This window comes from Corvus hawaiiensis, chromosome 14 (genome assembly GCF_020740725.1).
Source record: "Corvus hawaiiensis isolate bCorHaw1 chromosome 14, bCorHaw1.pri.cur, whole genome shotgun sequence".
NCBI classification, from domain to species: domain Eukaryota; kingdom Metazoa; phylum Chordata; class Aves; order Passeriformes; family Corvidae; genus Corvus; species Corvus hawaiiensis.
This window is the reverse complement of record NC_063226.1, coordinates 18697480-18721839: the sequence shown is the minus strand read 5'-3', so window position 1 is coordinate 18721839 and position 24360 is coordinate 18697480. Positions and strand designations below refer to the sequence as shown.

General features: G+C 39.5%; 1 protein-coding gene across 1 annotated transcript in view; it reads left to right on the top strand.

Moving 5' to 3' along the window:
* Nucleotides 1–4987: 4987 nt before the first annotated feature.
* Nucleotides 4988–24360, top strand: part of HTR2C (5-hydroxytryptamine receptor 2C) — a 267610-nt gene continuing 248237 nt past the window's right edge. The window contains exons 1-2 of the mRNA XM_048318517.1: nucleotides 4988–5077; nucleotides 5447–5529. The gene's annotated coding sequence lies outside the window, so the exon portion shown is untranslated. The remainder of the gene's footprint in view (nucleotides 5078–5446; nucleotides 5530–24360) is intronic.

Genomic DNA, 24360 nt, shown 5'->3' with positions numbered 1-24360 from the left:
GCCAACTGGATGCTCGGCCACACTGGCAGCTTTTTAGACAAGCATGATTATCCACCAAGGACTAGCTAGAAATTGCCAAATAATTTAATAGTATTTGCTGATTAGCCACCTGCTTAACATGGCTTTCCTCACGATTGAGGAAATTACTGTGGTGCTGGTGGTAGTACACAAACTTCTGTGGAATAGTGAAGATCGCTGCCAGAACTGGTTAGATTTGATCTGCTGTGCTGTAGACAACAGCACTGAACTAAAAAATATTTGTTTGATGAATAGCACGTATATGGTTTTTTGCCACATAACATTTACTACTTGTTTATCTTCAGCTGAATTATGTCAGTGAAATTTGAAGTGACGAGAAAGAAATATTTGAATTCAGCCCCAGTTCTAAAGCCAGTGTAGGTGCTTCTGGGTTTGAATGAGTAATCCCTCTTGGTTGGCAAAAATTTATGTAGTTATGGAGGAAAAAAACCTCTGTGGTCAAACTCAGTGTTATAGTAAGCAATGTTCCAGTGTCATTTTCTTCTAGTTTATCCCAAACCAATCCTTAAGCATAATCATCCAAAAGTGTTTGTACACTTGTTAAAGTGTTTTGTGTACTCTACAGTGAGTAAAGAAACAGAGTTTCTTTTCTATTATATGCAAGAAGGTTAAGTATTTAAGGAAGTACTTGGTTATGATAGTGAGTATACCAAATGGGGTTATTTAAAAAATCTTGTGATGATTGAGAAGCAGATAAGTGATACCACTTACACATTTATATCAGAGAATTCAGGTGAGATGAAGATTTACTAGAACTGGCAGGCTGTAATGGATGCAAGGAAAATCACACTTGATTGCACCACATCCCACATTTATTGAGTAAAGTGCAGGAGAGTAATGTTTGTTCAATCCTTCTCTAATGGGAGTCGGCTGAGGGGGTGCATTGATGTTTGGCTTGTTTGAGTTGGGTTTTTTGTTCACTTCTAAAACTCTTCCTGGAGCTTTTCTGTAGGTTTGTCAGAGCAGTCAATGGCTTTAAAAGTCTGTGTGTTGTTTCCCTCTGCCTTAGGGAGCTACAATGTGTTGTTTGTTCCTAGTATCTCCTGCCTGCATTCAGGACCCAACACTGTTATCACCAAAATCAAAGCCAGAGATTGCATTTACTTTCAAGGAAACAGAATATTGTTCTGTTTTGTGTGGTTTTTAGTAATACACAATGTCTGAAGCTAAATGCATGTGAAGTATCTTCACATAGGCAAATGAGATTCAAATATAGATTGCACTGCAAACTGGACAGCTTTGATTAGGAGATGAAATACAGGTAATCTCTTTTGGCTTCCCCTGAAAAGTGAAATTACTGTTCTCTATTTAAAGGCGCCAGCTGAAGAGCAACCGGAACAAAAGAATTGTTATTCCTGTCTAAAATAGAGAATTATTGTCAGGCTTTTGTGATCATCATGAGAATCTGTTTTATAGAACAGTACAGCTGTCTAGATGGTACATTTAGATCTCCTGCTGACTTTTGTTAAGGAAAGAATTATTTCCTTTTTCCGTTATCAACTTTTTCTCTTTTACAGACAATATTTTGTTTTTGCCTTTTGTCTCCACTGCAGATGTTAATAGTTTAATTCTGACCTTTAATTCTGACCTCACTTAGTCTGGTTTTACACAATATTGAGTAGATTTGGTCTCAGTTTACAGCTGAGATAGAAACTCATTGTTTCTTTGGGTAAGAATGAGCATGTTGGGATCTGTGATAGAGCCCATTGAAAAACCTGAATGCAGCACCAGCCATTAAAGCAGCTGCAAAATTCATTCACACTAATCTGTGAGAAGACTTGTCAGAGGCTTCAGTTGTCACTGAACTTGTTTGAATCATATCAGAAAGTCAGAATCCTTTCTGAGTGCTGTGACAGACTGTGTGATAGAACTGCTGCTGCTATAGCTTGGAAACAAAGCAGAACCATAACTAGTCCACAACTGCAGTTTGTTTACCGATTAAAACTTATTTTTGATGTTTTAAGTGAACATCTTCTTGCTGGGAGTTTGGCTTAACTTACAGTGAGTTGTAATTGGGCTCCTCAGGGGAATCTGATGTTCTACACGTTGAGTGCTAAAAATATTTTCAGAGAGCTTTTATGCCAGCACTGAAACTTTAATAGTTTGTTCAGTCCTGGAAACAGGAGGGAACTACTGACACGTGCAGTCATGTTCTCTGGTGCAATATTTCACAGGAAAGCGAGAGCTTCTACTGACTTTTATACGTGAAGTAGTTTAAACGTTGAGGAGCTACAACAGTGTCTGCAAAACCTGCTTTTAACTCTATCCAGTTTCATGAAAGGAATCATTGCCAACTGGCTCCACTTTATGAAGTTTGGTTGAAAAGAGAATATTCTGTTAGTTTCCATAAGAGCCCAAAACAGTTTCTGAAAACCTGCCTGTCTTTCCTGTTCAGAGAGAGGATCCATTGCTATTGACTCTGCTCCTGATGTGGCTAAAAATCAGTTCTCAAAACCTTTGTGAGTTACCTACAGACTCTGGAACTGCTGTTTGAGTCCCAGGGTTGCAGACAAAACTACATTTTCCTGTACTTTTTCCTCTGTCTCAGTGTTTGTTCCCCAAGTTTAGTTCTTGTGCCTTTTTCCCTATGGATAAAATTTAAAAATTGGCATTAGTGTGAGCTGAGGACCTTGACAGCCCATGTAGTAGATTAGCCCAATCTTGCCTCCTCTGCTTATAAATTTTGAAAAGATTTTGACTAGTAGACAATACCTGATCCTCTCAAAAGCCATAAATGCAAGATATTGTGGACTTTTCATTACCTTTTAAGAATTATGAGGAACATATGATGATTTTGTTTCTGAAACCTTGCCTGATGATCACTTGCAAACTGAGGTTCTTAGATACTTGCACTACATTTCTGTGCCAGTTTCATCTTTTCTCACATTACTGCCAAATTTTTCTTGATCATAAAAACTACTTCAAAATCTGGCAACAAATCTTCTTTGTTCCTGTTTCTGAGCTTAAATTCAGAAAGTTAGGGTTTTTTTTTTCTTTTTTTTTTTCTTTTTTTTTTTTTTTGATTATAACCCTGGCATTAGTCTTTAAAAATTCATTGTTAAGGACTGGTTTAACTTGAACCTGATGTTTCCCTCCTTGCTTCATCACATGGAGCTCTGTTAAGACAAACTCTTGTAACAAACATCCCATGGAGGAGGAGAAGAGAGCATACACAGGAATCATTATAGAACATACCCGAACCTATCAGTTATTTTAGTCATGTTACAGTGCAGTTTTTTTGAAGGAAAAAAACTGTCTAGAACCTTAAAGTGAACGACTTGTGATTTTTCCTTAAGTGCATCTGACTTTGAGAGTTTCTCTAGTGTAATTTCAGGTTGGGTGTCAGCATAACACCATGAAATCTCCATAATGCAACATGGGTTAAAATGATGTCTAGATCAGACCTTAAGTCTCAACAATGGTAGTTGAGCAGGTACAGAGGAATCTGAGTATCTGGGAAGGTTTCTGTGTATATTTTGGTGTAATCATTCTGGTTTTAGTTCTGAGGTGGTAAGTTCAAGTTTTTAAGTCAGTTCTGGAAAATTCAAAGATGGAAAACAGATCTCCCCCGAGAACTTCATGAGAGTTAATGAATTAGGCTGTAAAAACAAGGATGGAGTTCACATCCTATGTTAAAGCAACGTAATAAGGGGAATTTTGTTATAACTGTAAGCTCTTGGTAGGTGGTTTTACCTTAGGGCAGAAAATTAAAACAAAGTGATCTTTGTTTGCTACAGAGGGACTTCAACACAAAAGGCCCAAGCCGAAGATAGCAAAGTTATTTTGTAGAATGAATGGTTTCATCCACTAACTCTAAAGCCTGTTTTAGGCCACTCTTGTGTGTTTTGCTTTTTTGTGCCATCTGAAAGATGCATTTTTCCCCACTCACCACTTTCACCCCATACTATAGCCTTGCTGTTGGGCTCTGAGAGCAGAGCAGTGGCACCGTGGGCCAGCAGCTGTGGCAGAGGCTCCTGCAGAATTTTCTCTCTGGCTCACTTTCCAGTGGATTTACACATTTTTCTCAGTTGTGAATTTAATTTCCTCCTCATCATCATAACTTGCCTGAGGAGGATGACAGTGTTCAGCTGGACTTGAAAAGCAAAAGGAAACACATCCCTTTCCTGCGTTACAAGCTCATATTACCCTGATGTCACTTGAAATGTTCACACCCCTGAATAAAATTTTGATGGATATCTTTGTATCACCAATTTAACGACTTCACATTAGGTTATTAGTCTTCAGGTTTTGACAGGACTGTGAATATATTTTACAGATCTCATTTGTGCTGACATCTCTGGGGTCCCATGTAATGTCCACAGAAATCAATAAAAAGGCTTTTGTCAATTCTTCCTGGTGCAGTTGGATTCCTACACTTGAGGATAGAAAGATTTTTTAAGACTCAGGATTTCTTGTTTTTAGGATTTTATAATATAGGAGTTGTCACATGAGATAAAAGCAAAGTTCCCCTATCTCTGCACTCTGTCTCTAGTAATAGTCAGGACCAGCTTTTTGAAGGGAGAACATGAGGAAAAATTGCTGGAGCAATAAAAAAAGAGCTTCCCCCAGGAGATTTTGCTTCCTCCTTCCATCTATGAGAAGCTGAATAAAGACTTGAAGCGGGAGAATTTACACTCCTCAAAGTTTTAAATCTTATGATTAAAAAAATTTTTTTCTTGCCTAACTGGGGTTAATTTGCCCTCCACTCTTTCCCTGCTGTTATTAAATCCTCTTCAGCTGTCAATAACAGGATGTGAGGTTTTTCTTAGTATCCCATATAAATGGTTAAATCTGTTTATTTTATACAATGTCCTAAATTCTGCAGTATTATTTGCATTTATATCTCACTTGTTTTATGTGTATTTTCCTTCCTCTTTTTTTTTTTTTTTTTTTGGCTACATATTTTTCATAAGCACTTTTTTAATACCTTTTTTGTTTATATTTACAGAGCTTAGCAAATCACAACATGTTTCATGCAATCTGTCTCTGCTTCTGCTGAAGAGTGTTACTGATTTGATAAGAAGCCAGCGCTTTTAAGGTGGGTGATAAAGTTGGGCTCTTAAATCTATATATAAATGGGGTTTATATATACTCTTTGTAGGTTGTCTAGTTTCTAAGATACTTGCACTGTTCTGTTGGTTTAATGGTAGCTCTTGATATACAGAAGTTGAAGTTCTTCCTGTATCTTGTGGGGCTCAGTCTAAAACATCAGAACAAAAATGCCTGCCCTTGGTTTCCACATGGCTGTGCTTGAGAAGACAACATGGGGCATTCTCATAAGCAAGGGACAACTTGCAGCTCAGTCTGTGCGCCAGTGCAATAGCTCTTCTTCATGCACATCACTTGATGAATTAGTGTCCTGCAAGGAAAAGAAGGAAATTAATTATATTCTTCTTTGTATTTCCAGTAACTGATCTGTAAGAGTGAACCCAATCCCCCGTGTGCAGGATGGCTCAGTTTCACTGATAAACCTAATGAAAGCTGACAAAGGTATGATTCAGAGTTGTCATTTTTATGCCTCAGAGGATGCTGATGGGAACCCAGTGGTGGAAGTGAGAAGAAGTAAACAGTACATAAGTGACTGTTCTGGTCACTGTGGTGGGCTTCAACAGGAGTTCCCTGCTCTCTGTCTGCCAGGGCGCTGCTCCTCTCTGCACAGACCATCTCCTGTCAGATGCTCGAGCCATGGGAATGTGCTGATCATCTCTTTTCCTCCCTCCCTGCTGTCTGTAGACCCTTCCTGTGTGACACATGCTGCCAGCTATGAAGCAGCTGCCTGGAGTTGGGCCAATTTTTACATTACTGCAGGCTGTTGCATATTCTAGTGTATCCACTCTGCCTGCAGTGTCATAGAATCATGGAATAGTTTGGGTTGGAAGGCATCTTCAAAGGTCTCTAATGCACCTCAAAGAGATGGCTTCTTGGTTTCATGTAAATTAAATAAAGTGTAAGGATTAAGATTTAAAAAATAAGTGTTTTTTAATAATGTAAGTATGACTACACAAAATTGAACTGAAGGTTGATCTAGCCCAATATCTTGAGTTTTTTCAAAGGCATACCAAAAAAGTTGCTTGGGAAAGAGTCTAAAAAGAGGGAAATGGTGGAGTGGGACTCTCTCAAGAATACCTTCCCTGTCCCTAGAGGTTTATGGCAACTTAATGGGTAGCCTCTTTCTATTTAATTTTTGGGGAATTTGGTGAGGTGCCACACACAGAAATTAGAGGACTGTGCTTAACAGGGAACCTCATCACTGAGACTGATTGTGTGTGCATCAGTCTTCTGGCACTGGTATTTCTTCCTATCAAAGGACGACCCTGTCTGATAAAACAAGGTGGGATTGCTTGATTTACAGAAAATTGATTTCTGTCTCAGAGGACCCTTGACTCTTGTTTTTCAGCGTGTTCAGAACACATACATAGTTACTTTTTTATTGTGTTATATCCCATGCAATTAAAGCAGTGTGGACTTTTTTAAAGGAGGAAAAAGTTGATCAGAAGAACCTGAGAGTGCTGTTACAAGACAGAAAATGATACTCTGATCATGTTTTGACTTTTTTTTTTTTTTTCCACATTTGGGCATTGAATTTAACAACCTCTTGACTTTTTCTTCTTAATCAGGACTACAGATTTTTTTTTTTTTTGTTCAATTAAAATAGTGTCTTGGAGCTACACAGCTTCAGAAAGGTCATATTGTAGAGCCTTACGCAGAGCAACTCTCAGTTGATTCTCCATTCATTAGCTCTGCAGAAGGACTTTTTCCTTTTAAGATAAGAAAGAAGTCAGTGGCACAAAGTTGTTTCCCTTGTCTTCTGATTCCAAGTTTGTTTTGCCCATAGCATGCAGCTTGTAGCATTTTCTACATGCAATCTCTGTGATATATTCTTTTTTGTTTTCTGTTTTCTGCCAGAAAAGCTTTACAAGTAGTCATGACATCTCCATCACGGGGGTTTCTCCTTCAGTCCAAGCTCCTTCAGGAGTTAATTTGCACTTCTGGGTCACCACTGGACAGTGTATTCATGGTTTCAGGAGCAGCAGTCCCACCCCACTTGCCTTCCCATGGCCAGATTTCCTGGAGAGGTTGGGTGGTGCTGGGTAATTTGTGTTCCTGCCTGAGCTGCAACCTTGGGGGTATGAGGGAGACTCGAGTTTGTTGCCTCCCAGCCTCAGGAGCTGTTCTTTAACCAGCTGTTTATGGTATTTTAATTTAGGGCTCAGCCCCATTCAATCCCAGATACAAGATCTCTATAGGAAATACTCATCTTTCATTTGCTTTGAATGTGTCAAAATTATGATGGCTAATGTAAATCCAGGGAGTCTTTTAGACTTGGGAAGATGAAAAAGGCACAAATATTTAGCCTATGGCCTTATCACAAGCAGATTTAAAAAAAAAATGATTTACTAGGTTTTTTACAGGAATGTGAAACATGGCTTTTGCTTTTAACCTCAATTGGTCAGAATTTTTTCATTATTAGATTAATTCACTTTAGAATTTTATAACATGGCAAAATAATGCATGGCTAGAACATTCAATTTTCAAATTTAACTCTCACAGGGAATTAATGAGTAAAGGCCTCAGCAGAGCTATGAATCTGTTTATTTTTGCAAGGTAATAGGAAGTGCAGTCAATATTTTTGCTTTGCTTGTGCAATTTTGATTAGCAGCTTTCAGATGTGGATTACCTGGACTTGACAATAATAGTTTCTGTCTTTTGCCAAGTTTTTGCCCAGGTTCATTTGGCTTGACTTCTGTCATCCAAAGCAAATGGAAAATTTCAAATACAAAGTATGTCAGAGATCAAATCGCTGGGAAATGTGTAATTTTACATGAAGGAAAACCTGCTGTGACAAATATCATCAGTAAAATGACATAATATGGATAAAATGGTGTCAATATGTAAAATAACAGTATTTACTAAAATGTAATGGGTTGATATTCTTGGCTTGATTGCAAACATTTTTCATAATACTTCCCTTGATTCATTGCAATAAGGATACATTTGACTAGGCTGTACATGTTGTTTATCACATTTATTTACCACTTCTGGCAGCCAGAGATATCAGTGACATTTAACTGACATGGGGAGATCAACGAGAAATATATCCTCTTCCAAGTAAATGTACACTGTATTTAGCATAAGATAAAATCCTCTGAAGTATGAGTCCTTAATTCACTGTGTTTGCCCAGAGCTTTGGTGCAGTTCCTGGTAAACTCACAGGTATGAAATGATGGACCACAGTAGAGGAGCAGGTTTACTTTGGTTTCCTGATTTGTTACGTTTTCTCACTTTTACTTTTCTCATTCTCTGGTGTGGGATTGAGCAAGTGGCTGTGTGGGGCTGAGCTGCAGGACAGGGTTAAACCATGACACCAGTGCACAGAGATCCAGGAATTCTTGTTTTCCATTGCTCCCAGTACAGGGAGAAACTGGAGCCAGAGAAACACCTGTGAGTCCTTCTTTGCCCTAAAACACAGTGAGGAGAGGGGCATGACCTTGACTTTGGGACAGATCTCTCACCCCCTGTTCTAGCCACAGCCCACAATGCTGCAGAACAAATGGCCCTTTAAACATTTTGGTTTCATTGGATTGGCGTTTTCTTCTGAAAACCAGAACATTTCTGGCTCACTGTAGTCCCTACTACAAGCTCAGTTTGCTAACTTTATGCAAAACCAGTAGGAAACTCGATACCTGCTGCAAATTACTTACCCTCGAATGTAATACAGTGTGTAGTGACATGAATTCATCTCTTAATATGCTCTGCAGTGCTGAAAAATGCTTCAGATGCCTGAATATAGCATTGCAGCAAGTTCTGTTGACAAAAACATATTGCTCTTCTCATATTTAATCTAATACTTGCTCTGTGACAGAAGGTTGCTTTTTCAAGCTGTGAATCTTCCCGGACTGGAAGATACAAAAAGAATACTTTTACTGGTCTCCAAGACCTGCCAATAATTCAATAATAATTTGATTTATTTTCCTGATACATTTGATCAATGAAGTGGAAAAATTCACGAAGTTTCTGTTTAGAATAAATCATCTTTTCAAGAGCCTGAAAATTCACTAAGTTTCCGTTAAGAATAAACCATCTTTCCAAAAGCCTGACCTTTCTGATGAGAAGATATTTTATCCTATCAGAATTTTCTGTATAAGTGCAGTCCAAGTGTTCTCAATCAATTGCAGTAGTTTTCTAATTTAATGGACCATTGCTGGGTCATTGTCACATTTGTAACCATTGCCTGAAGATGTTTCTTCCTCTTGTCATCAGAGGAAGAAGTTAACTTCATAATATTTACATGGTTTAATATTTTAATTTTTCTTGTAGCAACCCCAGACATTTTACTCCAGAAAAAAACCTGGGAATGTTATTTTCTCTTCTGACTGTGGAGGTGAGGACTAGACCTGATGAAGTGTTTGAAAATTCTGTGCCAATTGCTACAATATGCCTTGGGGTTTTTTGTTTGTTCCAGCACTCTCTTAGTTTTAATAAATTGGATAAGACTTCTCAGAGCATGACTGGTAGAGTAGCTCCATCTGCAATATATCTTGAAATGCCATTGCCCTGGGAATCCCCTGTATCCCAACTCCCTAGCAAGCCCCCTGTGATGCAGCATTGGCAGCTGCTCTGGTTTTGCTCTCCTGATTATAGGTTTGTTACAGCACAGAGGCTCAGGGATACTCCAGGAACTTTGGATAGCAGTGGGAAAGTTTCTAGCGCTGCCTAGTACAGATCACTCATGGCTTCCTAATACCAATAGATTTGTCCTTGGAAACAGAGGCTTAATATCTATTTTTAATGCATGCTTGCATTACTCTTCCAAATATTGGGGGGTTTCCTATTTATTTATCTTATTTTTATTTAGAAAAAAACCCAAACCCAGAATGTGTTTTACAATCCTTCTTAGTGTTTTGTGCCGTTAATTATTGGAAAAGCAATGGTTTATCGTAAGTCTCTGGAATGTTTGACTGTGTTTTGTGTTTTTGCTGAGAAGGGCCCAACAAAGCAGGGCCTTAGATACCCTGTGGGCATTCCTTGTGCCACAAAGCTGTGTGAATATGGTGCTCTGACACAGAGCAAATACTGTGGCTGTCACCAGGCATGTTAGTTCAGGTTAGTGGGACAAAAGGTCTTCTGGCTTGGGCAGGCTCTTGTCCTGCTGGCTCAGAGGATGGATGTGGCCTCAAATAACTCTGTTATTTGTTAACTCTGTATATCTGTCTCTGTTTGCTTTCAATAAATCCTTTTGCAGATTTATTGTGGTCAAAAGATATGAGTGAACTTAAAAGCACATAAAGATCTGCAACATGTTGGCAGATGGAGTGTGAACTATTTCTACCCCAGGCAGGGAAAAGCCATATTTTGCAGCATTTTAGGGTGTAGAAGGAGATCATGGGTATTCATTGCCACAAAAGCAGATGCTATTTGGAATTTCAAACCATTTCTGCCCCTCTATTCACCAGCTGTGTAAATGCCATTGTCAGGTGAGGCACCTTAGTGATGTGGATGGACAAATACAACCAAATGAAGAGGAACAAGTATTCATGTAGCTGGAGGAGGTGGAAGGTCCTGACATGTTGGAAGGAGGAGGGACAGTGTGATATAAAGTGGGGTTTGATCAATTCTTGCAGACAGAATCTATTTAAGGCAGAGGAATCATCTGCAGCAAGCTGCCACCCCAGTAATTGGATTCCTAAAAGTCTTCCAGTTAATACAAGATGCCAGAGTGCTTTAAACTGTGGAAGTTGAAAGTCCTCGTTAGTTTATATTTTCTGTTTTCTGTTTCTGAGGGCTGTGGGGTTAAAGTACATTATTTTGACAGAAGGAGAGAGGAAAAAGTAGTGAAATTAATATTCAACACGCATATTCACAGTATCTGAGAGCAGATGATAGATGCTATGTATATGTGTGAAAGCTGGTGTCAAGAACTCATGCATTTAAACTTATGAAGGACAAGGCTTTACTCAAACACATGAGTTTGTTCAGCTTTTTCCTCTGTGCTGAAGTAGTTGGGAGCAGAAAACAATTAGGATTAGTAAGTCTCTCCTCTTTCAAATTAACAGAAAATGGACAAGAGCAGCTTCCAGTGCACACCTCTCAAGTTTGCACTGAAAATTTAAATAGTCCTGAAGCGTTGTTGGGAAAGCACATAAAGGAAAAATACTTTATCCAGTTGTTTTGCTATTTGGCTTTACAGCAGAGAGTGTTTGGTTTTGTTAGTAGTATGGATAGATTAGCTATTAATGCTGGAATTTTATATTATTTATTATTCATTTATAATGAATAGTAATATGAAAGTGCCAGCAGCTCTCAAAAAGAAGCAAAGGGCATGCTATGATTTGTGAGGAAAGAGAGCAAATCAGAAAGCCCCTGGTCTTAGTGTAGCTGCATCCTGGATACTGTGCCTTGTGCTGATCCCATCTCTGTAAAAAGGATGTCAAAAAGAATCTTTCAACAGAAGTTTTTCTCTCAGGAGAAAACTAGATAATGCCTGTCAGGAATGTTACAGGCTTGGGAAATGCCAAGGGAAGCGATATCATAGTTTAATTTTCCCAAGGGTTTTTCTTCTACATAGATCCATACTTTATATTACCTTTGCAGGGACTTCTCTTAGTTCCCTTAGTAACTCTGGGTTTGTTTACCAATTACAGCACACAAGGATAAAGCAGTTCGATTGCATTTTAAGTCTTCCAGGTTGTCTTCCCACAGCAATTTACTCTGCTTCTGTTGTTCAGCCTCAGGATTCCCCTTAAAAATCTATTTCCTCTTTAGACTTTGTAATCCATTAATTCAATTCTGCTCTGCTGCATAAGCGAATCTCACCCAGGACCTTGCCTAGAAAGAACTGACAGGATGTACCAGTGTTAAATTCAATGTCTCATGACCAGCTAATTAAGACTTATTTTGAAATGGATTTATTACTTTTACCAAATGTTAAACTCTAACTGAAACAAGTGCCTCTATGGATAAAACGTTACTCATCAGACATAGCATTTGTTACTTGACATCGAGTTTTGAATTTAATGTGATATGGGACTAATGTTCAGAAAAGTGTTTTTGTTTCATGATTTCCTTTCTTTAGATTGCTGTCCTGCATGGGAAAAGGATCTATCTTTTTACTACCAAACACGTATTAAGAGCTCTATTGCCTGTTTTATTGTTAGATCGATATAACCCCAAATACAGGTTTAAGGGCTTCTCCTACTATAAAAGAGGAAAATAAGGATATGGAAATATATGCAAGATATGCAAATACAGAAGAAGTGAAGAATGTTGGAGAGCTGTGATAGCTCTGTGGTAGGCTACAGCATCTCGTAGAGTTGTCACTGCCAGGGAGCCCATCCTTGTTCCTGAGATCATGTTGGCAGCTGCCTTCTGGTCTGTGGCACTGGTACCTTGCAATAACCTGAGCCTGTTTGAAAGAAGTTCTGTCTGTAAGAGTTCTGAGAAAAATCTGGGAACTCTTTTGGGCAGCTGATTTCTGAGCTGCAGACAGGGCTTCAAAGAACTGGCCAGCACAACAAAGTCAGTGGGAGAGTTGTAGACCCTAAAATCTCTGTCTGGAGGTTGCAAATGTATGATAAGCCATGTTCTGCTTTGTGTATGCTGCAGTAAGGGAGTGCTGTTGCTTCTATAAAATGAAACTGTGATATGTGTGCAACGGGAGACTTGTCCCCAGCCACTGCAGAATGCAGCTTCTCACCTCTGCCAGGTGTGCAGAGCTCTCTGCTGTCATGGGCTGGCAGGGATGCTTTCATCCCTTCTCTAGGGGCTGTTTTTGTGTCTGTCCCCTTATTTTTGCCTTTGACCCAGTCCTTTTAAACCTACATTGTGCCATGTTTCAGAGTAGATCCATCTCTAAAGCCTTGCTAGTTACCTGGAGTTGAGGAAAGTCCATTTTCAAAGTTGTAGATGTAGGGTTACAGTCATTTATGTTGGAAAAACCCTCCCAGATCATCAAGTCCAACCTGGAACTGCCAAGCTCACGACTAAACCATGTGCCCAAGTGCTACATCTATGTGTCTTTTAAAGCCCTCCACGGATGCTGACTCAACCACTACCCTGGGCAGCCAGTGCCAGTGTTTGACAACTCTTCTGCTGAATATGTGTCTTAGAGCAAACAAATTCCAATTTGTTATTCATTGGCAGCAGTGATAAGAAAGGAAGAAGCAGCAATAAATTGATAAAGCAGTAATAATCCTGGCTACCTCCAAAATAAGAAAAATTAGATTTTTTTTTTGTTTTGTTGTTGTTTTACTTTGTTCCATTCTTGATGTTTTTGTGTCGGGCAGTAAATTGCCACTGCAGATCATGCCTCTGACTGTATTTCAGTTGTAAGAAACCTGGACCTGAAAGAAGTGTGATTATCTGGAGTACTGGAGTGACCTGGCTGCAGAATGTGATAGCACTCTCTGATCTCACTTCTGCAGTCAGAGTTACTAGATTTGTGTGATGCCTTCAGCTATTACATGGACATTAAAGCCTTTTTCCACCATTTGATAACTTTCCTGATGGGCAACATAAAAGACAAGCAGAACTAGTTTTGCCCACAGGACTGCTATAAAATGCTGGAACTTTGCTGTACTTCCACTCTCTGTGCTTGAAAAAACGTGTTTGGAGACCCCTTTGCAAAATAAAGTTACAGGTTGGGCTCTGAACTCTGAACTACTGATAAGTATTCCTGCACTCACTTCCTCCTGTTAAAGACACATGATTCCTCTGTGTGGAAAGATTATAGACATAATGATTTTCTTAACTTCATCAAACTATTCCTTTTAATAGTTTCCAATCTGGAAAGGGCAGTTACTATTTTGGTGAAAGGAATCTAGAGATGACGTTTGGATTGAGTCAGAGAGGAAGGGGGGAAAGGACTGGAAATGAGCTACAGCAAAAGCCAAAAATCCATACAAGATGTTTGTACTGGGGGTAGGCCTGTCATACACAGATATTGACATCTTTGTAAATCCAAACAAATGTCCCTTGCCTGAGAAAGATTGCCTATTAGTTTCTTCAGTTAACAGTGAGGGAAAGCTGAGAAGTGAGATAAGAGCTTTTAAATGTGAGGCAGTTGAGCCTGAGAACAGCGCCTCATCTCAAGGACAAATAAGGAATGTCTTCTGCTGCTCATAGGGGCCCATCCTGATAATGTGCCAGGGCTGAACAACCTTACTGATTAAAGTGCAATTTTGTTGTAGTGAGTGCAAGCAAGAGGTGTCACTCCTGCAATAACAAGGTAAAGAGCACAAACACAGCCCTGTTGAGGAGCACTGTGGACACACAGGGTAAAGAGAGAGGTATTCAAGCAAAGGGGAAAAGTGAAGGAGGAAAACACCAGGGATAGAGAAATGGGCTTAGTAACAGTAACAAGAAATATCTGTCTGTGCTTCCCTTCTGGGGAAGAAAGGGAAGAAAGTGGGGAAAAAACCCATTAACATTAGAAAGCATTTAATGTTAGATTCTGTTATAAAGGGGATTGATCCACTAATCTTCCCAAATGGACACTGATAGATGAAAGTGTCTCTGGACAAACCTTAGAGGTTTTTGTGCAAAAAGGCAGCTCTGACTTTCCTTGTCAGGACTGTAGCAAATGGATTTCAGTGGTTTGTATTTGAAAGAATTGGGATACATGCTTGATTGGTGGCTTCCTTTAGAGCAGTTTTGGTTCTGCAGCATTTTAGAAAATCCAGAGAACTTTATATTCGTTGGATTTGAAAGCAAGTTTCAAATCTGAATTCTCATGAGTTTCTCAAGAAAATGCTTTAAAGTTTTTCTTTTTAAAAAAATTATTATTTTAATTTAAGGTTTGTTCATCTCTAAAGGTCTTTTGCAGAAAAATTCTTTTGCTTACGCAAGCTTCCCATGAAACCCTGGCAGACTTACTTCAGCTTGCCTGGTGGGGCTGTGGGTCACTGTTGACACCACTGTGGTCCAGGTCCAAATCCTGACACATTCAAATGCAGTCAGAGCTCTGGACAAAGCAGAACTGGGAGAGCAAAGTGCTTCATTTACTTGAAAAAGCACCTAAGCTTTCCAGAAGATTATTACTCATAATTTTGCTCCTGCAGGAAATAAGGCATCTTTAAGGCTTTATTCTGATTCAGAAATATTTTGAAATATCAGAATTGCTCTCAGAAAAAAAGTTACCAGCTTTGTCTGGAAGCCAGTGATATTTGTCTGTATGCTTTATCTCTCTGCATTTGGCATAGCTTTGAGCTGGATATATTACTTGATTTTTAATCTTACTATTATATAAAATATTACCTTAAAAACTGATAACTTTCCAGTAGTTCTTTCCAATCAGTACTTTGCTTAGACTGGCTTTGTGCTTGTCACGGGGCATCAGCCTTGTACAAGCTTATGTTGCCCTAAAAAGCACCTTCATACTGTTTTGGCCTTGCAGAGAAAGGCTGGTTAGGGTATAGTCTGTGGGAGAATCAGTGGAATAAAGGAATGGGAAATTCCTTTAAGGAATAAGGAAAGGAATAAATAATAGTACATCAATCGGATGTACTATTCTTGAGAAAGGTTATAAGGGGTGATGGAAGCACAAGAAGGGCTCTGTCCTGAGAATTTTCTTTGATTTTCTTTTTAAAAAGAAAAGCTCTAAATGCAAAAAAGGCATTTCCTTGTTCTCATGAACATTTCCTTCCTTGGTAACTGTTTCCAAGCCGAATTGTTGATGAAAACCAAATCAAAAGTCACTCCGGTCTTTGAAATCCCTTGACAGCTTTTCCTCTCCTGTTATAAAGCCTGTATTGATGGATTGATCAGTCTGGTTAATGCTTTTTTTGTAGTAACTCCAGTGCCAAGAGGTCTCATGCTGGAGTCAGTGGCCTGAACATGCAGGGGCTTCTAGAGCAGGGGCAAACCTCTGTCAGAGACCAGACTGCCAGGACCATCGGGCCATGCCAATTAATTCAAGTGTTTGCCTCTTGCTGCTCCCCTGTGCCAGTGTCAGCAGCTCATGTACAGCAGCACCAGAGGAGGTGTTGCACAAATTCTCCAGTGCAGGGAGATTGTAGGGGTTTTATTTTTGCCTTGACTGCTTCAGCTCCATCTGTGTTTCCTAGAGGAAATCTGCAGCTGTATGGGTGTTTGCAGGAATTCCTTGGCAGCATGCAGTCAAACACCAGCCAGGGAAGCACACTTTGGATGGAGGAATGATCCCGTCTCTCTGAAATTACTTGTTTCCTTAATCTCATGGTACTGGATCCAAAAGGACACTCAGAAGGAGAAAAAAATTGGTGGCTAGCAATGTTTCTGCTTTGGTTTAAGTGAAGAGGTTACTAAAAAAAAAAAATTGTTTGGTTCTGGTGCTTTTTTGCATTGAAGTATTTAAGTACATCTTTTATTTTTCCCATTTCCAAGTGCATGGCAAGCATTTTGAATTTAGTGCAAAAATGTATCTTTTTTTCTGACATGCAGATGTGCACGTGAAAGTGAGGGTTTTGATATTCTAGAAGTTAAGGTGAGAGCATGTTAAATAAAGAGAAATTGTATTTGACTGTGGATGAGTGAATTTGCCTCAAAGCTATTGTATTGTTTTTAAAACAAATTTCCCTTTTCTGAAAGCTAGATTTTAAAAAGAACCTTTACCATCTTCTTAGTCTGATGATCCATGTTTGCAGCCAACTCAAAATTATTCCCAAAACAGACACTTGTAAAACAGCCCAGGGACCTTACAAAAGGGAGTAAAGAACTTGTTTCTGTCCAAATTCAGGTAATACTTGAATTTGCTGTTATTAAGGTGCCAGAGTTATGTGGTAGCAGAAATCTCCGACAGCACCATGGCACAGCAGAAGTCATGACCACCTGCTTCAAAGGTGACTGTACTTTTAACCTCTGACCAAGGATTTCTGGTGGACAGCGTGACCCAAACTCTTGCATGTCAGGAAGTCTCCCATGTGAAATGTTTTTTAGGAGAAATAAAGTTTGCAATGATGTAAAGCTATAAATTAAAAAATCTCAAACAGCAGAATTTGATTAAAAGTGAATGAGGCAAACAAGTCTCAGTCTCTGTGTGCCCAGGGTCTCCTGAAAGCCAGGTTATGGGAATTTTATTGCACACAGAGGGGAAGCTGCTGGTGTTTGAGTTGTGCCATGGCCTCAGTTTTCAAGAAATGTGAGAGCAGGACTCGAGACAAGCACTGCTCCACAAAAAACTACCTGTTGCTACTCCTGAGTGCAAATTCCAGGCACTCACAATTCAAAATGCACATAAAACCGTGCAGCATAGCTGGTACCCTCTTTGCAGCCCAAAAGTGTTGTCAGACTCACTGGGAAGTGAGTTGTTTGATGTGATGTTCTACTATCCCTGATAAAATCAAACATGAAATTCTGTATTTACTGACTGTCCAGCTTCCCTGAGCTTAAACACTCAGCAGAGAAATGAGGTTTAAGTATTTGTCTCTAGTTGTATTTGTGTTCTGTATAATTGTGGAGATTAATTGACAGTCTTCTATCCCTTTGGGGACACTTCACCTGCTGCCTTTGGGCAGCAGGGATGGGTGATGGGCATTTTGAGTCTCCCCACAATTCTTTCCTATGGTAAAGAGTGTGTGTGACGTCTGTTCCCCATCTCTGAAAAGCCACAAGTCTTTGAAGTTGTAGAGAACAAAGCATTCTGGGATGTCAGCAGAGAATTCAGGACACGGGGACATGGGGGAAATCTTTAACCAGACTGGAGTTTTGCTGAGAACTCCCCAGTGCTCCAAACTGAGGCTTAAACTGACACCAACATTTTATTGTGGTATGCCATTTGTTTTTCTTGGTGGAAAATACATAAAACTGAGGAGGCAAAGCATGGAGAAACAAGTATGATACTAAATATATTAATGCCTACTATAGAAGCAGCTTTCCTTCCTCGGGATTAATTTTACTGAGAAATGAATGTGAAACACTTGTGAAATGAGTCATTCAATTTGTCAGTCCTAAATTAGTTGGCTTAATTTAAGAAAGTACATTTTCTGTTTACTAATGTAACTATAGCTATGAAGAATGTGGCTAAAGAAGCCTCTGTGATGTTACTGGTGGCTAATTTGGAAAACATTTCTACATGTGACTTCCATACACATCTCTGCTGGGAGGGGAAATGAAAACCTGATTGTGCAAGCCCTTCCTTGTCTTGGCACACTTGAATGGACTGAGGAATATACTCAACTTTGAGAGGAAAAATTTCCCAGCTGTGCTGAGTAACCCTAATGTGCTTCCAGTAGTCTTCCAAAGTGTTACTCACTGGGCTTATTTAGAGGTACATCACTCATTCTTGCTTCCCAGGCAGAAGTGGCTGCTTGCACAGAAGTCAAACATAATTGTTCATAGTTTTATCTCTTCTGAGGTAATAATCAGTGTTGAAGAAGCCCTGGCAATAAATGCTGACCATTGCTGCAGAAGGCCAAGGTCTTCTTGCTCCTTGCACTTTGGAACTGGAGAACTTGATAAAGAGGAAAGGATGAAAGAGGGCAATAATGCTGCTGTAGTTTTCTCTTTTTCCTGCTCTGGAAGAAAGGGCATCCAAGGTGCTTTCCTTATGGCTTTGGAGTCACAGAAGAAAGGCAGTTTGAGCTGATAATTGATTTTTCTAGCGAACAGAAGGCCAACTAGTGACTCATGGGCTAAATCCTGTTTGCAAAGCAATCTTCTGACCTGAGAAAATGACAAATGACTGGTGGCTGTGTGACTTATAAGCTCCTCAGCACAGAGAAGTAGCATTGCTGCCAGTCCAGAGTGGTTCACAGAGCTTCTACTCCTGAAATAAGAAAGGTCCAGTCTTGTTTAAGCAATGAATCCCACTTTTGAGGATGATTGACAGCTACCCTGGCATGGAAATAAACTGCCCTGGCATCACTGCAGGTTTTAGTGCAGGTCACAGGTCCTGTAAGAACCTTGTCAATCATTGCACTCAATGGTGCCGTAACGAACAAAATCAAAACAAAAAATTCTATCAAAGTATTAGTATTTAAAATGATTGCTCCTAAAAATCACTTATGTGTAGAAGCAGAAGCAACAAAGCTGCTTTGAAATGGTTAAAATAAAACCAAAACCAACGTGCAGTAACTGCAGTGATGGACAGAGCAGGAAGCTGAAGGGTAGAAGAGGCTGCAGGCATTGCAGGTGCACCCAAAGCTAAGGAGCACAACGCCGAGGGGAGGGGAATGTGCAGCAGCAGACCCAGTACCAAAAGCTGCTTCAAGTAAGTTGTCTGCATGTGCCTGATTTTACAAGCTCAAGCTGTAAGTGACAAAACCAAAATAAGCTCTGTTTGTTATGAATCATTATTGACTACATGATTTATAGTGTAAGTAGCTTGTGCAAGTGACTGCAGGTGCAGGTGGTTTTTATATTGCCTTTCTCACTGATTGGAATAAGGTCACTTTGTCTATGTGTGACATTGGTTTGGATTAATTACAAATTTTCCATACAGTATATCATCCTTGAAATGCAGTGTGGTAAGACTTTTGGAGGTGGAATGATTAACACCAAAGAATAGCAAAGTTAAAGGCAGCTTTTTCATTTCCATCTACAAAATCACACCCTTCCTTGTTCTTCTGCTTGGCTAGTGCATGTGGGTGGCCTGGAGTTTGAGAAAACAATTTTGGAAATGAAAAAATGTCAAGTATTGATTCTAAACCTGGGTGTTGCTGCTGTGTATTGCTGTGGTTGTTGGGCAGGTGAGAGTGGTATTGTGGAATGCAACATGAAATGAGAGGGGCCAGGGAACTGGTGCACCAGGTTGTCCATTCCTTCACACATCTGAGTAGCTCCTCTTTTCTTCAGGCCATCTCATATCCCTACTACAGCAGTATTTCAGGAGCTTCAGAACTTGTGTCCTTTCAATTTTTTTTTCTAGCAAGAAAAAAGGAACAGGTCCTTATTTTTATTCCTGACAACAACAACAAAAAAATTGGAAGTTTTGAGATGACTGGAAAAATAAAACAGTGCACTATCATAAAGCACTTTTTTGCAATGCTTCTCTCAAGTATCGTAGAATCACAGTATTTCATTATGTCATTTCCAAAATAAAACTGTTACTTCTTCAGGTTGGGTTCAGTGTTTGTTGTATAACAATTGCTTAGCATCAATGCACCAAAAAATCCATGTAAGCCGTTCAAGGTATCAGAACTTCTAGAAAGGAAAACTATTACTAATTGTGGACTTTTCCCAACCTACATAAATTCTATTTTTGAATATATTCAACATAATTGCTCATTATGTAAGTATGTTAAAATGTACAATACCCTTACCATGTCTTCCTTCATTGAGTGTCATGCTGTGAATTACAAATCTGTTAATGTAGAAGTGTAACTTGCACATTCCAAATGCAAAGATCTATTTTCTGTTCCAAGTCTGTTATGAGACCATCTGTGATTGCCAGTTTGTAAGAAGTGGATAGGAGCAATACGAGCTTGCATGCAGGTTATACATAAACTCTGCACTCTTTCTAACTACTGTAGCATGCAGTTTGTCAGCTTTAGAGAACATCGACCAACTTTTTGTCTTAAGTTATGAAAATTTATGCAGTATTTATGTTCCAAAGCTTTTTCATAATTGCTTTCTGACTAAGAAACCATTAAGAGCCCAAATTATAAAAATCATAATTAACTGGGTATGTGGTATTGCTGTCTAGCAGTGATCTCTTTATGCAAGAGATGTGGTCTGCTTTACAAATGAGGATTTAGTCATCATGTATACCAGGTTAATACAGGGGAGAGGCTCCATCACTGCAGGTTAATCAGGTGTGATGGGGGCTTTTTGGCACTGGGGCTGTCTCAGCAGGCAGTGCAGTGCTGTGCTGCTGTGTGGACTCAGCCAGCACAAACCCAGCTGTGAAGCAGAGGAGTCCTGGGCTGATGGAGAGCTCTGTGTTCAGTCCCCTTTTCTGGGTGTGCAAGAGGTTTGTTGGCTGTACTGGGACTGCTGCTTTGTGTAACCTACTTGTGGTGGAAGTGTTGTCAGCCAGGCACTGACATCAAACTGCTGAGCCATCAGAACTTGCAGAGAAACTGGCATTTCTCCTCCTTTGCAGGACAGAATTATTCTTTTCAGGGTGGCGATTGTGCAGTGGTTCTCTGAGCCAATCCACGGGTACAAATGTGTTGCTTCTGTCAGCTGGTACTTATTTTATGGGTTTTTTTCCTCCCCTTTCACCAAATGACAAAGCTGCAATGATGCTATGGATTGGCTTGGACTTATGAAAGTCACAGTACATGGCATGTTTTAAAGCAAAGGGTGTAGGCTGGCTCACTGCTGTTGCCTACAGTCCAGCATGTGTGTTTCAAGGGAAGACCAAGGAATTAACATCTCCAATGCAGCTACATGGAAATATTTGAGTTAAAGTATGTTTTTGCAGAAGGATAAAGTCAGGTGATTACAGAACACTTGCCTGACCTGCCAGCTGGTAGAAGCACTGTGTTTCTCTCCAGCATCTCCATTCAGCTGCAAGAGGTCTCTTGTTGCCTATCAGAGTTCTAATTTTGCTGGGGAAAAAAATGAAAAATGTGCGTCAATGGTGCCATAGTCTAAACTATTATGAACTGCAGGGTTTTTTTAGCATTTCATAGTCAGTGTGGGTTACCACAGATAATAATAGTATCCTCTGCACTGTGCAAGATTGTTCTCAAATTTTAATGGCTGTTTTGATCTTATTGGGAGTTAGCAAAGAAGCTCAGTGTGGGCTAAGTGAGGTAAAGATGAATTTAGGATGCATTTTTTTTGAACATTTAATCAAACTTCCACTCAACTTTTTTGAGGATTAAGAAATCTGACCTACCACCCCCTAACTCATCTGTCCATCCAGCAGTAGCTCTTCTTATCTGTGGGAGGAGTATTTTCTCTGCCCACACCTCAGAAATCCACAAATGTTTGAAACATTGATACATTTCCCTTGATGTATTTCTTTCTTTCTTTTTTTTTTTTAAATAATCAAATTAACTCCTGAGCTCTTCATTATATCCTGACAGTGGACCCATCTTCAGAAGCAACTATAAATTATGCATCTATTTTAACCTTGTTTCCCGAGGCAATTAAATTTTTTTGGAGACACTGTCAGTCTGTCCCTCTGTGTTCACCCAACAACTTTTTAACCTGTTGTCAGATTACTGTAAAACCTGACAGAGAGATGGATATTCAACTTACAAAATCTGGAGTAATTCCATGAAAGCAGATGGCTAATTAAAGGAAAGCAACCCAATTAGTGTCCGTAAGGAAAATGTTTCATCGTGTGCTTAGCACTTGAGTTCATGGAATTTACATGAAATACCCCAAATATAACAAAGCTTTTATTAGTGCCAGCACTGTGTTACACATTATGGAGTCACAAACCTACCAGAACTGTTAGTTCTGCAACTCATATTTTCCTGTTGCCATTAACTATTTTGAGGAAAACAACAAAACTAGTTTGGAAATTGATTTAAAATTTGTATTTCTAGACCAACTACTTCTTTTACACCATTATTTTTGTATTATTATAGTAAAAAATGAGGCACAGTGTGCTCTGGCAGCCAGAAGGGCCAACTGTGTCCAAGCCTATTTGTGATATGGATTACAACTTGATTATTTGAAAAAAAAAATCATAATTAGTCATTATAATTCCTTACCTTTTGTTATATCTCATTTTTTTTCTCTTTTTTCCCTCTCTCCTTATGAAAGAAATAATCTTGTGTTTTTATTCCACACTGCCCCAAACCAGCATCATCCAGCACCTGTGCTTTTCCAGAATGCTTCAGTGAAAGTTGTGCAGCGAGGCCACTGCAGTTTAAAGGCCTTTGAAAGTGTCTGTAAAATTACAAGGCATCACTTCTGGTACAGCAGCAAAGATCCATTTTGTCTGGCAAACACTGGGTAGCAGAAAGGGAGGAAGGCTTGTACTTGTACTGTGTGGTTCCAGTGCTGCTGTTTGAACCGAGTCTCATTATATTTCTGTGACTGCTCCTGTCTCCACTGAGCTGCCTTTAGCTAGATCCCAACTAAGGAGATGTCAAAGTTAAATTAGTTCCTGTAATTAGGATGCCCAACCTCGCTGGTGGAACAGCAGCTAATGCCTGAGGATTGTAAAAGCATGTACCAGTTCAAGAAACAAGTTTCTTGATAAAACTGCAAATTGTTCCTGTGTCAGGGAGTGGAGCAGAGCCCGGGGGGTATCAGTGCTCTTCTGGGCACAGTGTGCACAGCTCGCTGTTGGGCTGTTCTGACCAACAAACTACTCAGAAAAGGGTGAGCTTTGAAGATGCTCTGTGGAGCTGGGATTGCAGTTTTGCTGATCTGATTGGTGTTTCCTTGACAATAGGTATAAAATTATATCAGAAGCCATGGTTTACTCCAGTTTTGGAATACATCATGGTATAAGATCAAGATGATGCTCTTTATTGCCACTGAAACAAAAAGAAGTCTTTTGCTTAGTGATTAATCTCTCCAAAGAGGTTCCCAGAAACATTCACGTGCATGCTATTATTTTACTGGCATGGTTCTTGTTGGGTAGAGGTAGTCTTTGCTGTGCTGTAGAGAGCTACATCTTAATATTGCCTTTTCTTTTGGGAAGGCAAATTCTAGGTATTATCAGACTGTATCTCCTGGAATTCACCTGATAGAGTGTCTCTTTCTAGAACAACTGTAGACAAAGAAGCCTTGAAGCCTGGGAGATGATATTTTCCTGAGTTTACCAACATTCACTGTTTTAAATCTTACTGCTCTGGTGATCCTTGCAGTGCCTTGTATCTCTATTTATTTTTAAGCTTCTCATCTAAGTGATATCTTGTGATAATGAGTTTCACTATTTAATTGCACTGTGTAAAGCTGGATTTTTGTTCATCAAGTTAATAATTCACTTTGAGTGAATGTCACATTTCTCTTGAGCCCTGGGACCTGAGGAACAGAAGATAGAAGTCCAAAAATACTTTAAATTGGATAAGGTGATCTAGAAGTCAGGAGGGCAAACCTCCACAGGTGCATGAATTTGTCACCTTCTGAAGTGCTATTTAGGAAAATTTACTTTATTTGAAATTATGCAGACAATGCTTTAGCCAGCATCAGAATTCTTCTAATTATTTTGACTGATGATAATACAGTGGTGCCTCTGGGATGGAATATGAAAGCATCTTCCAGCATCCAGTACCTGTTCCTCACTTCAGTAGCATCAATTGATCTTGACTCTTCTGGCATCAGTGGAATTGCAGCTCCTGTGTAAAATCAGAGAGTGGGAAGTTGAAACGCTTTGTTTCTGCTTTGGTTTCTTTTTAATTTTCTTTTGCCATCCTGATTACTGAATGAACCAGGGTCAGTTCTCTGCTGTTTTCATGTCCCTGTGCCAAAGGCAAAAGGAAAAAAAAGAACGAA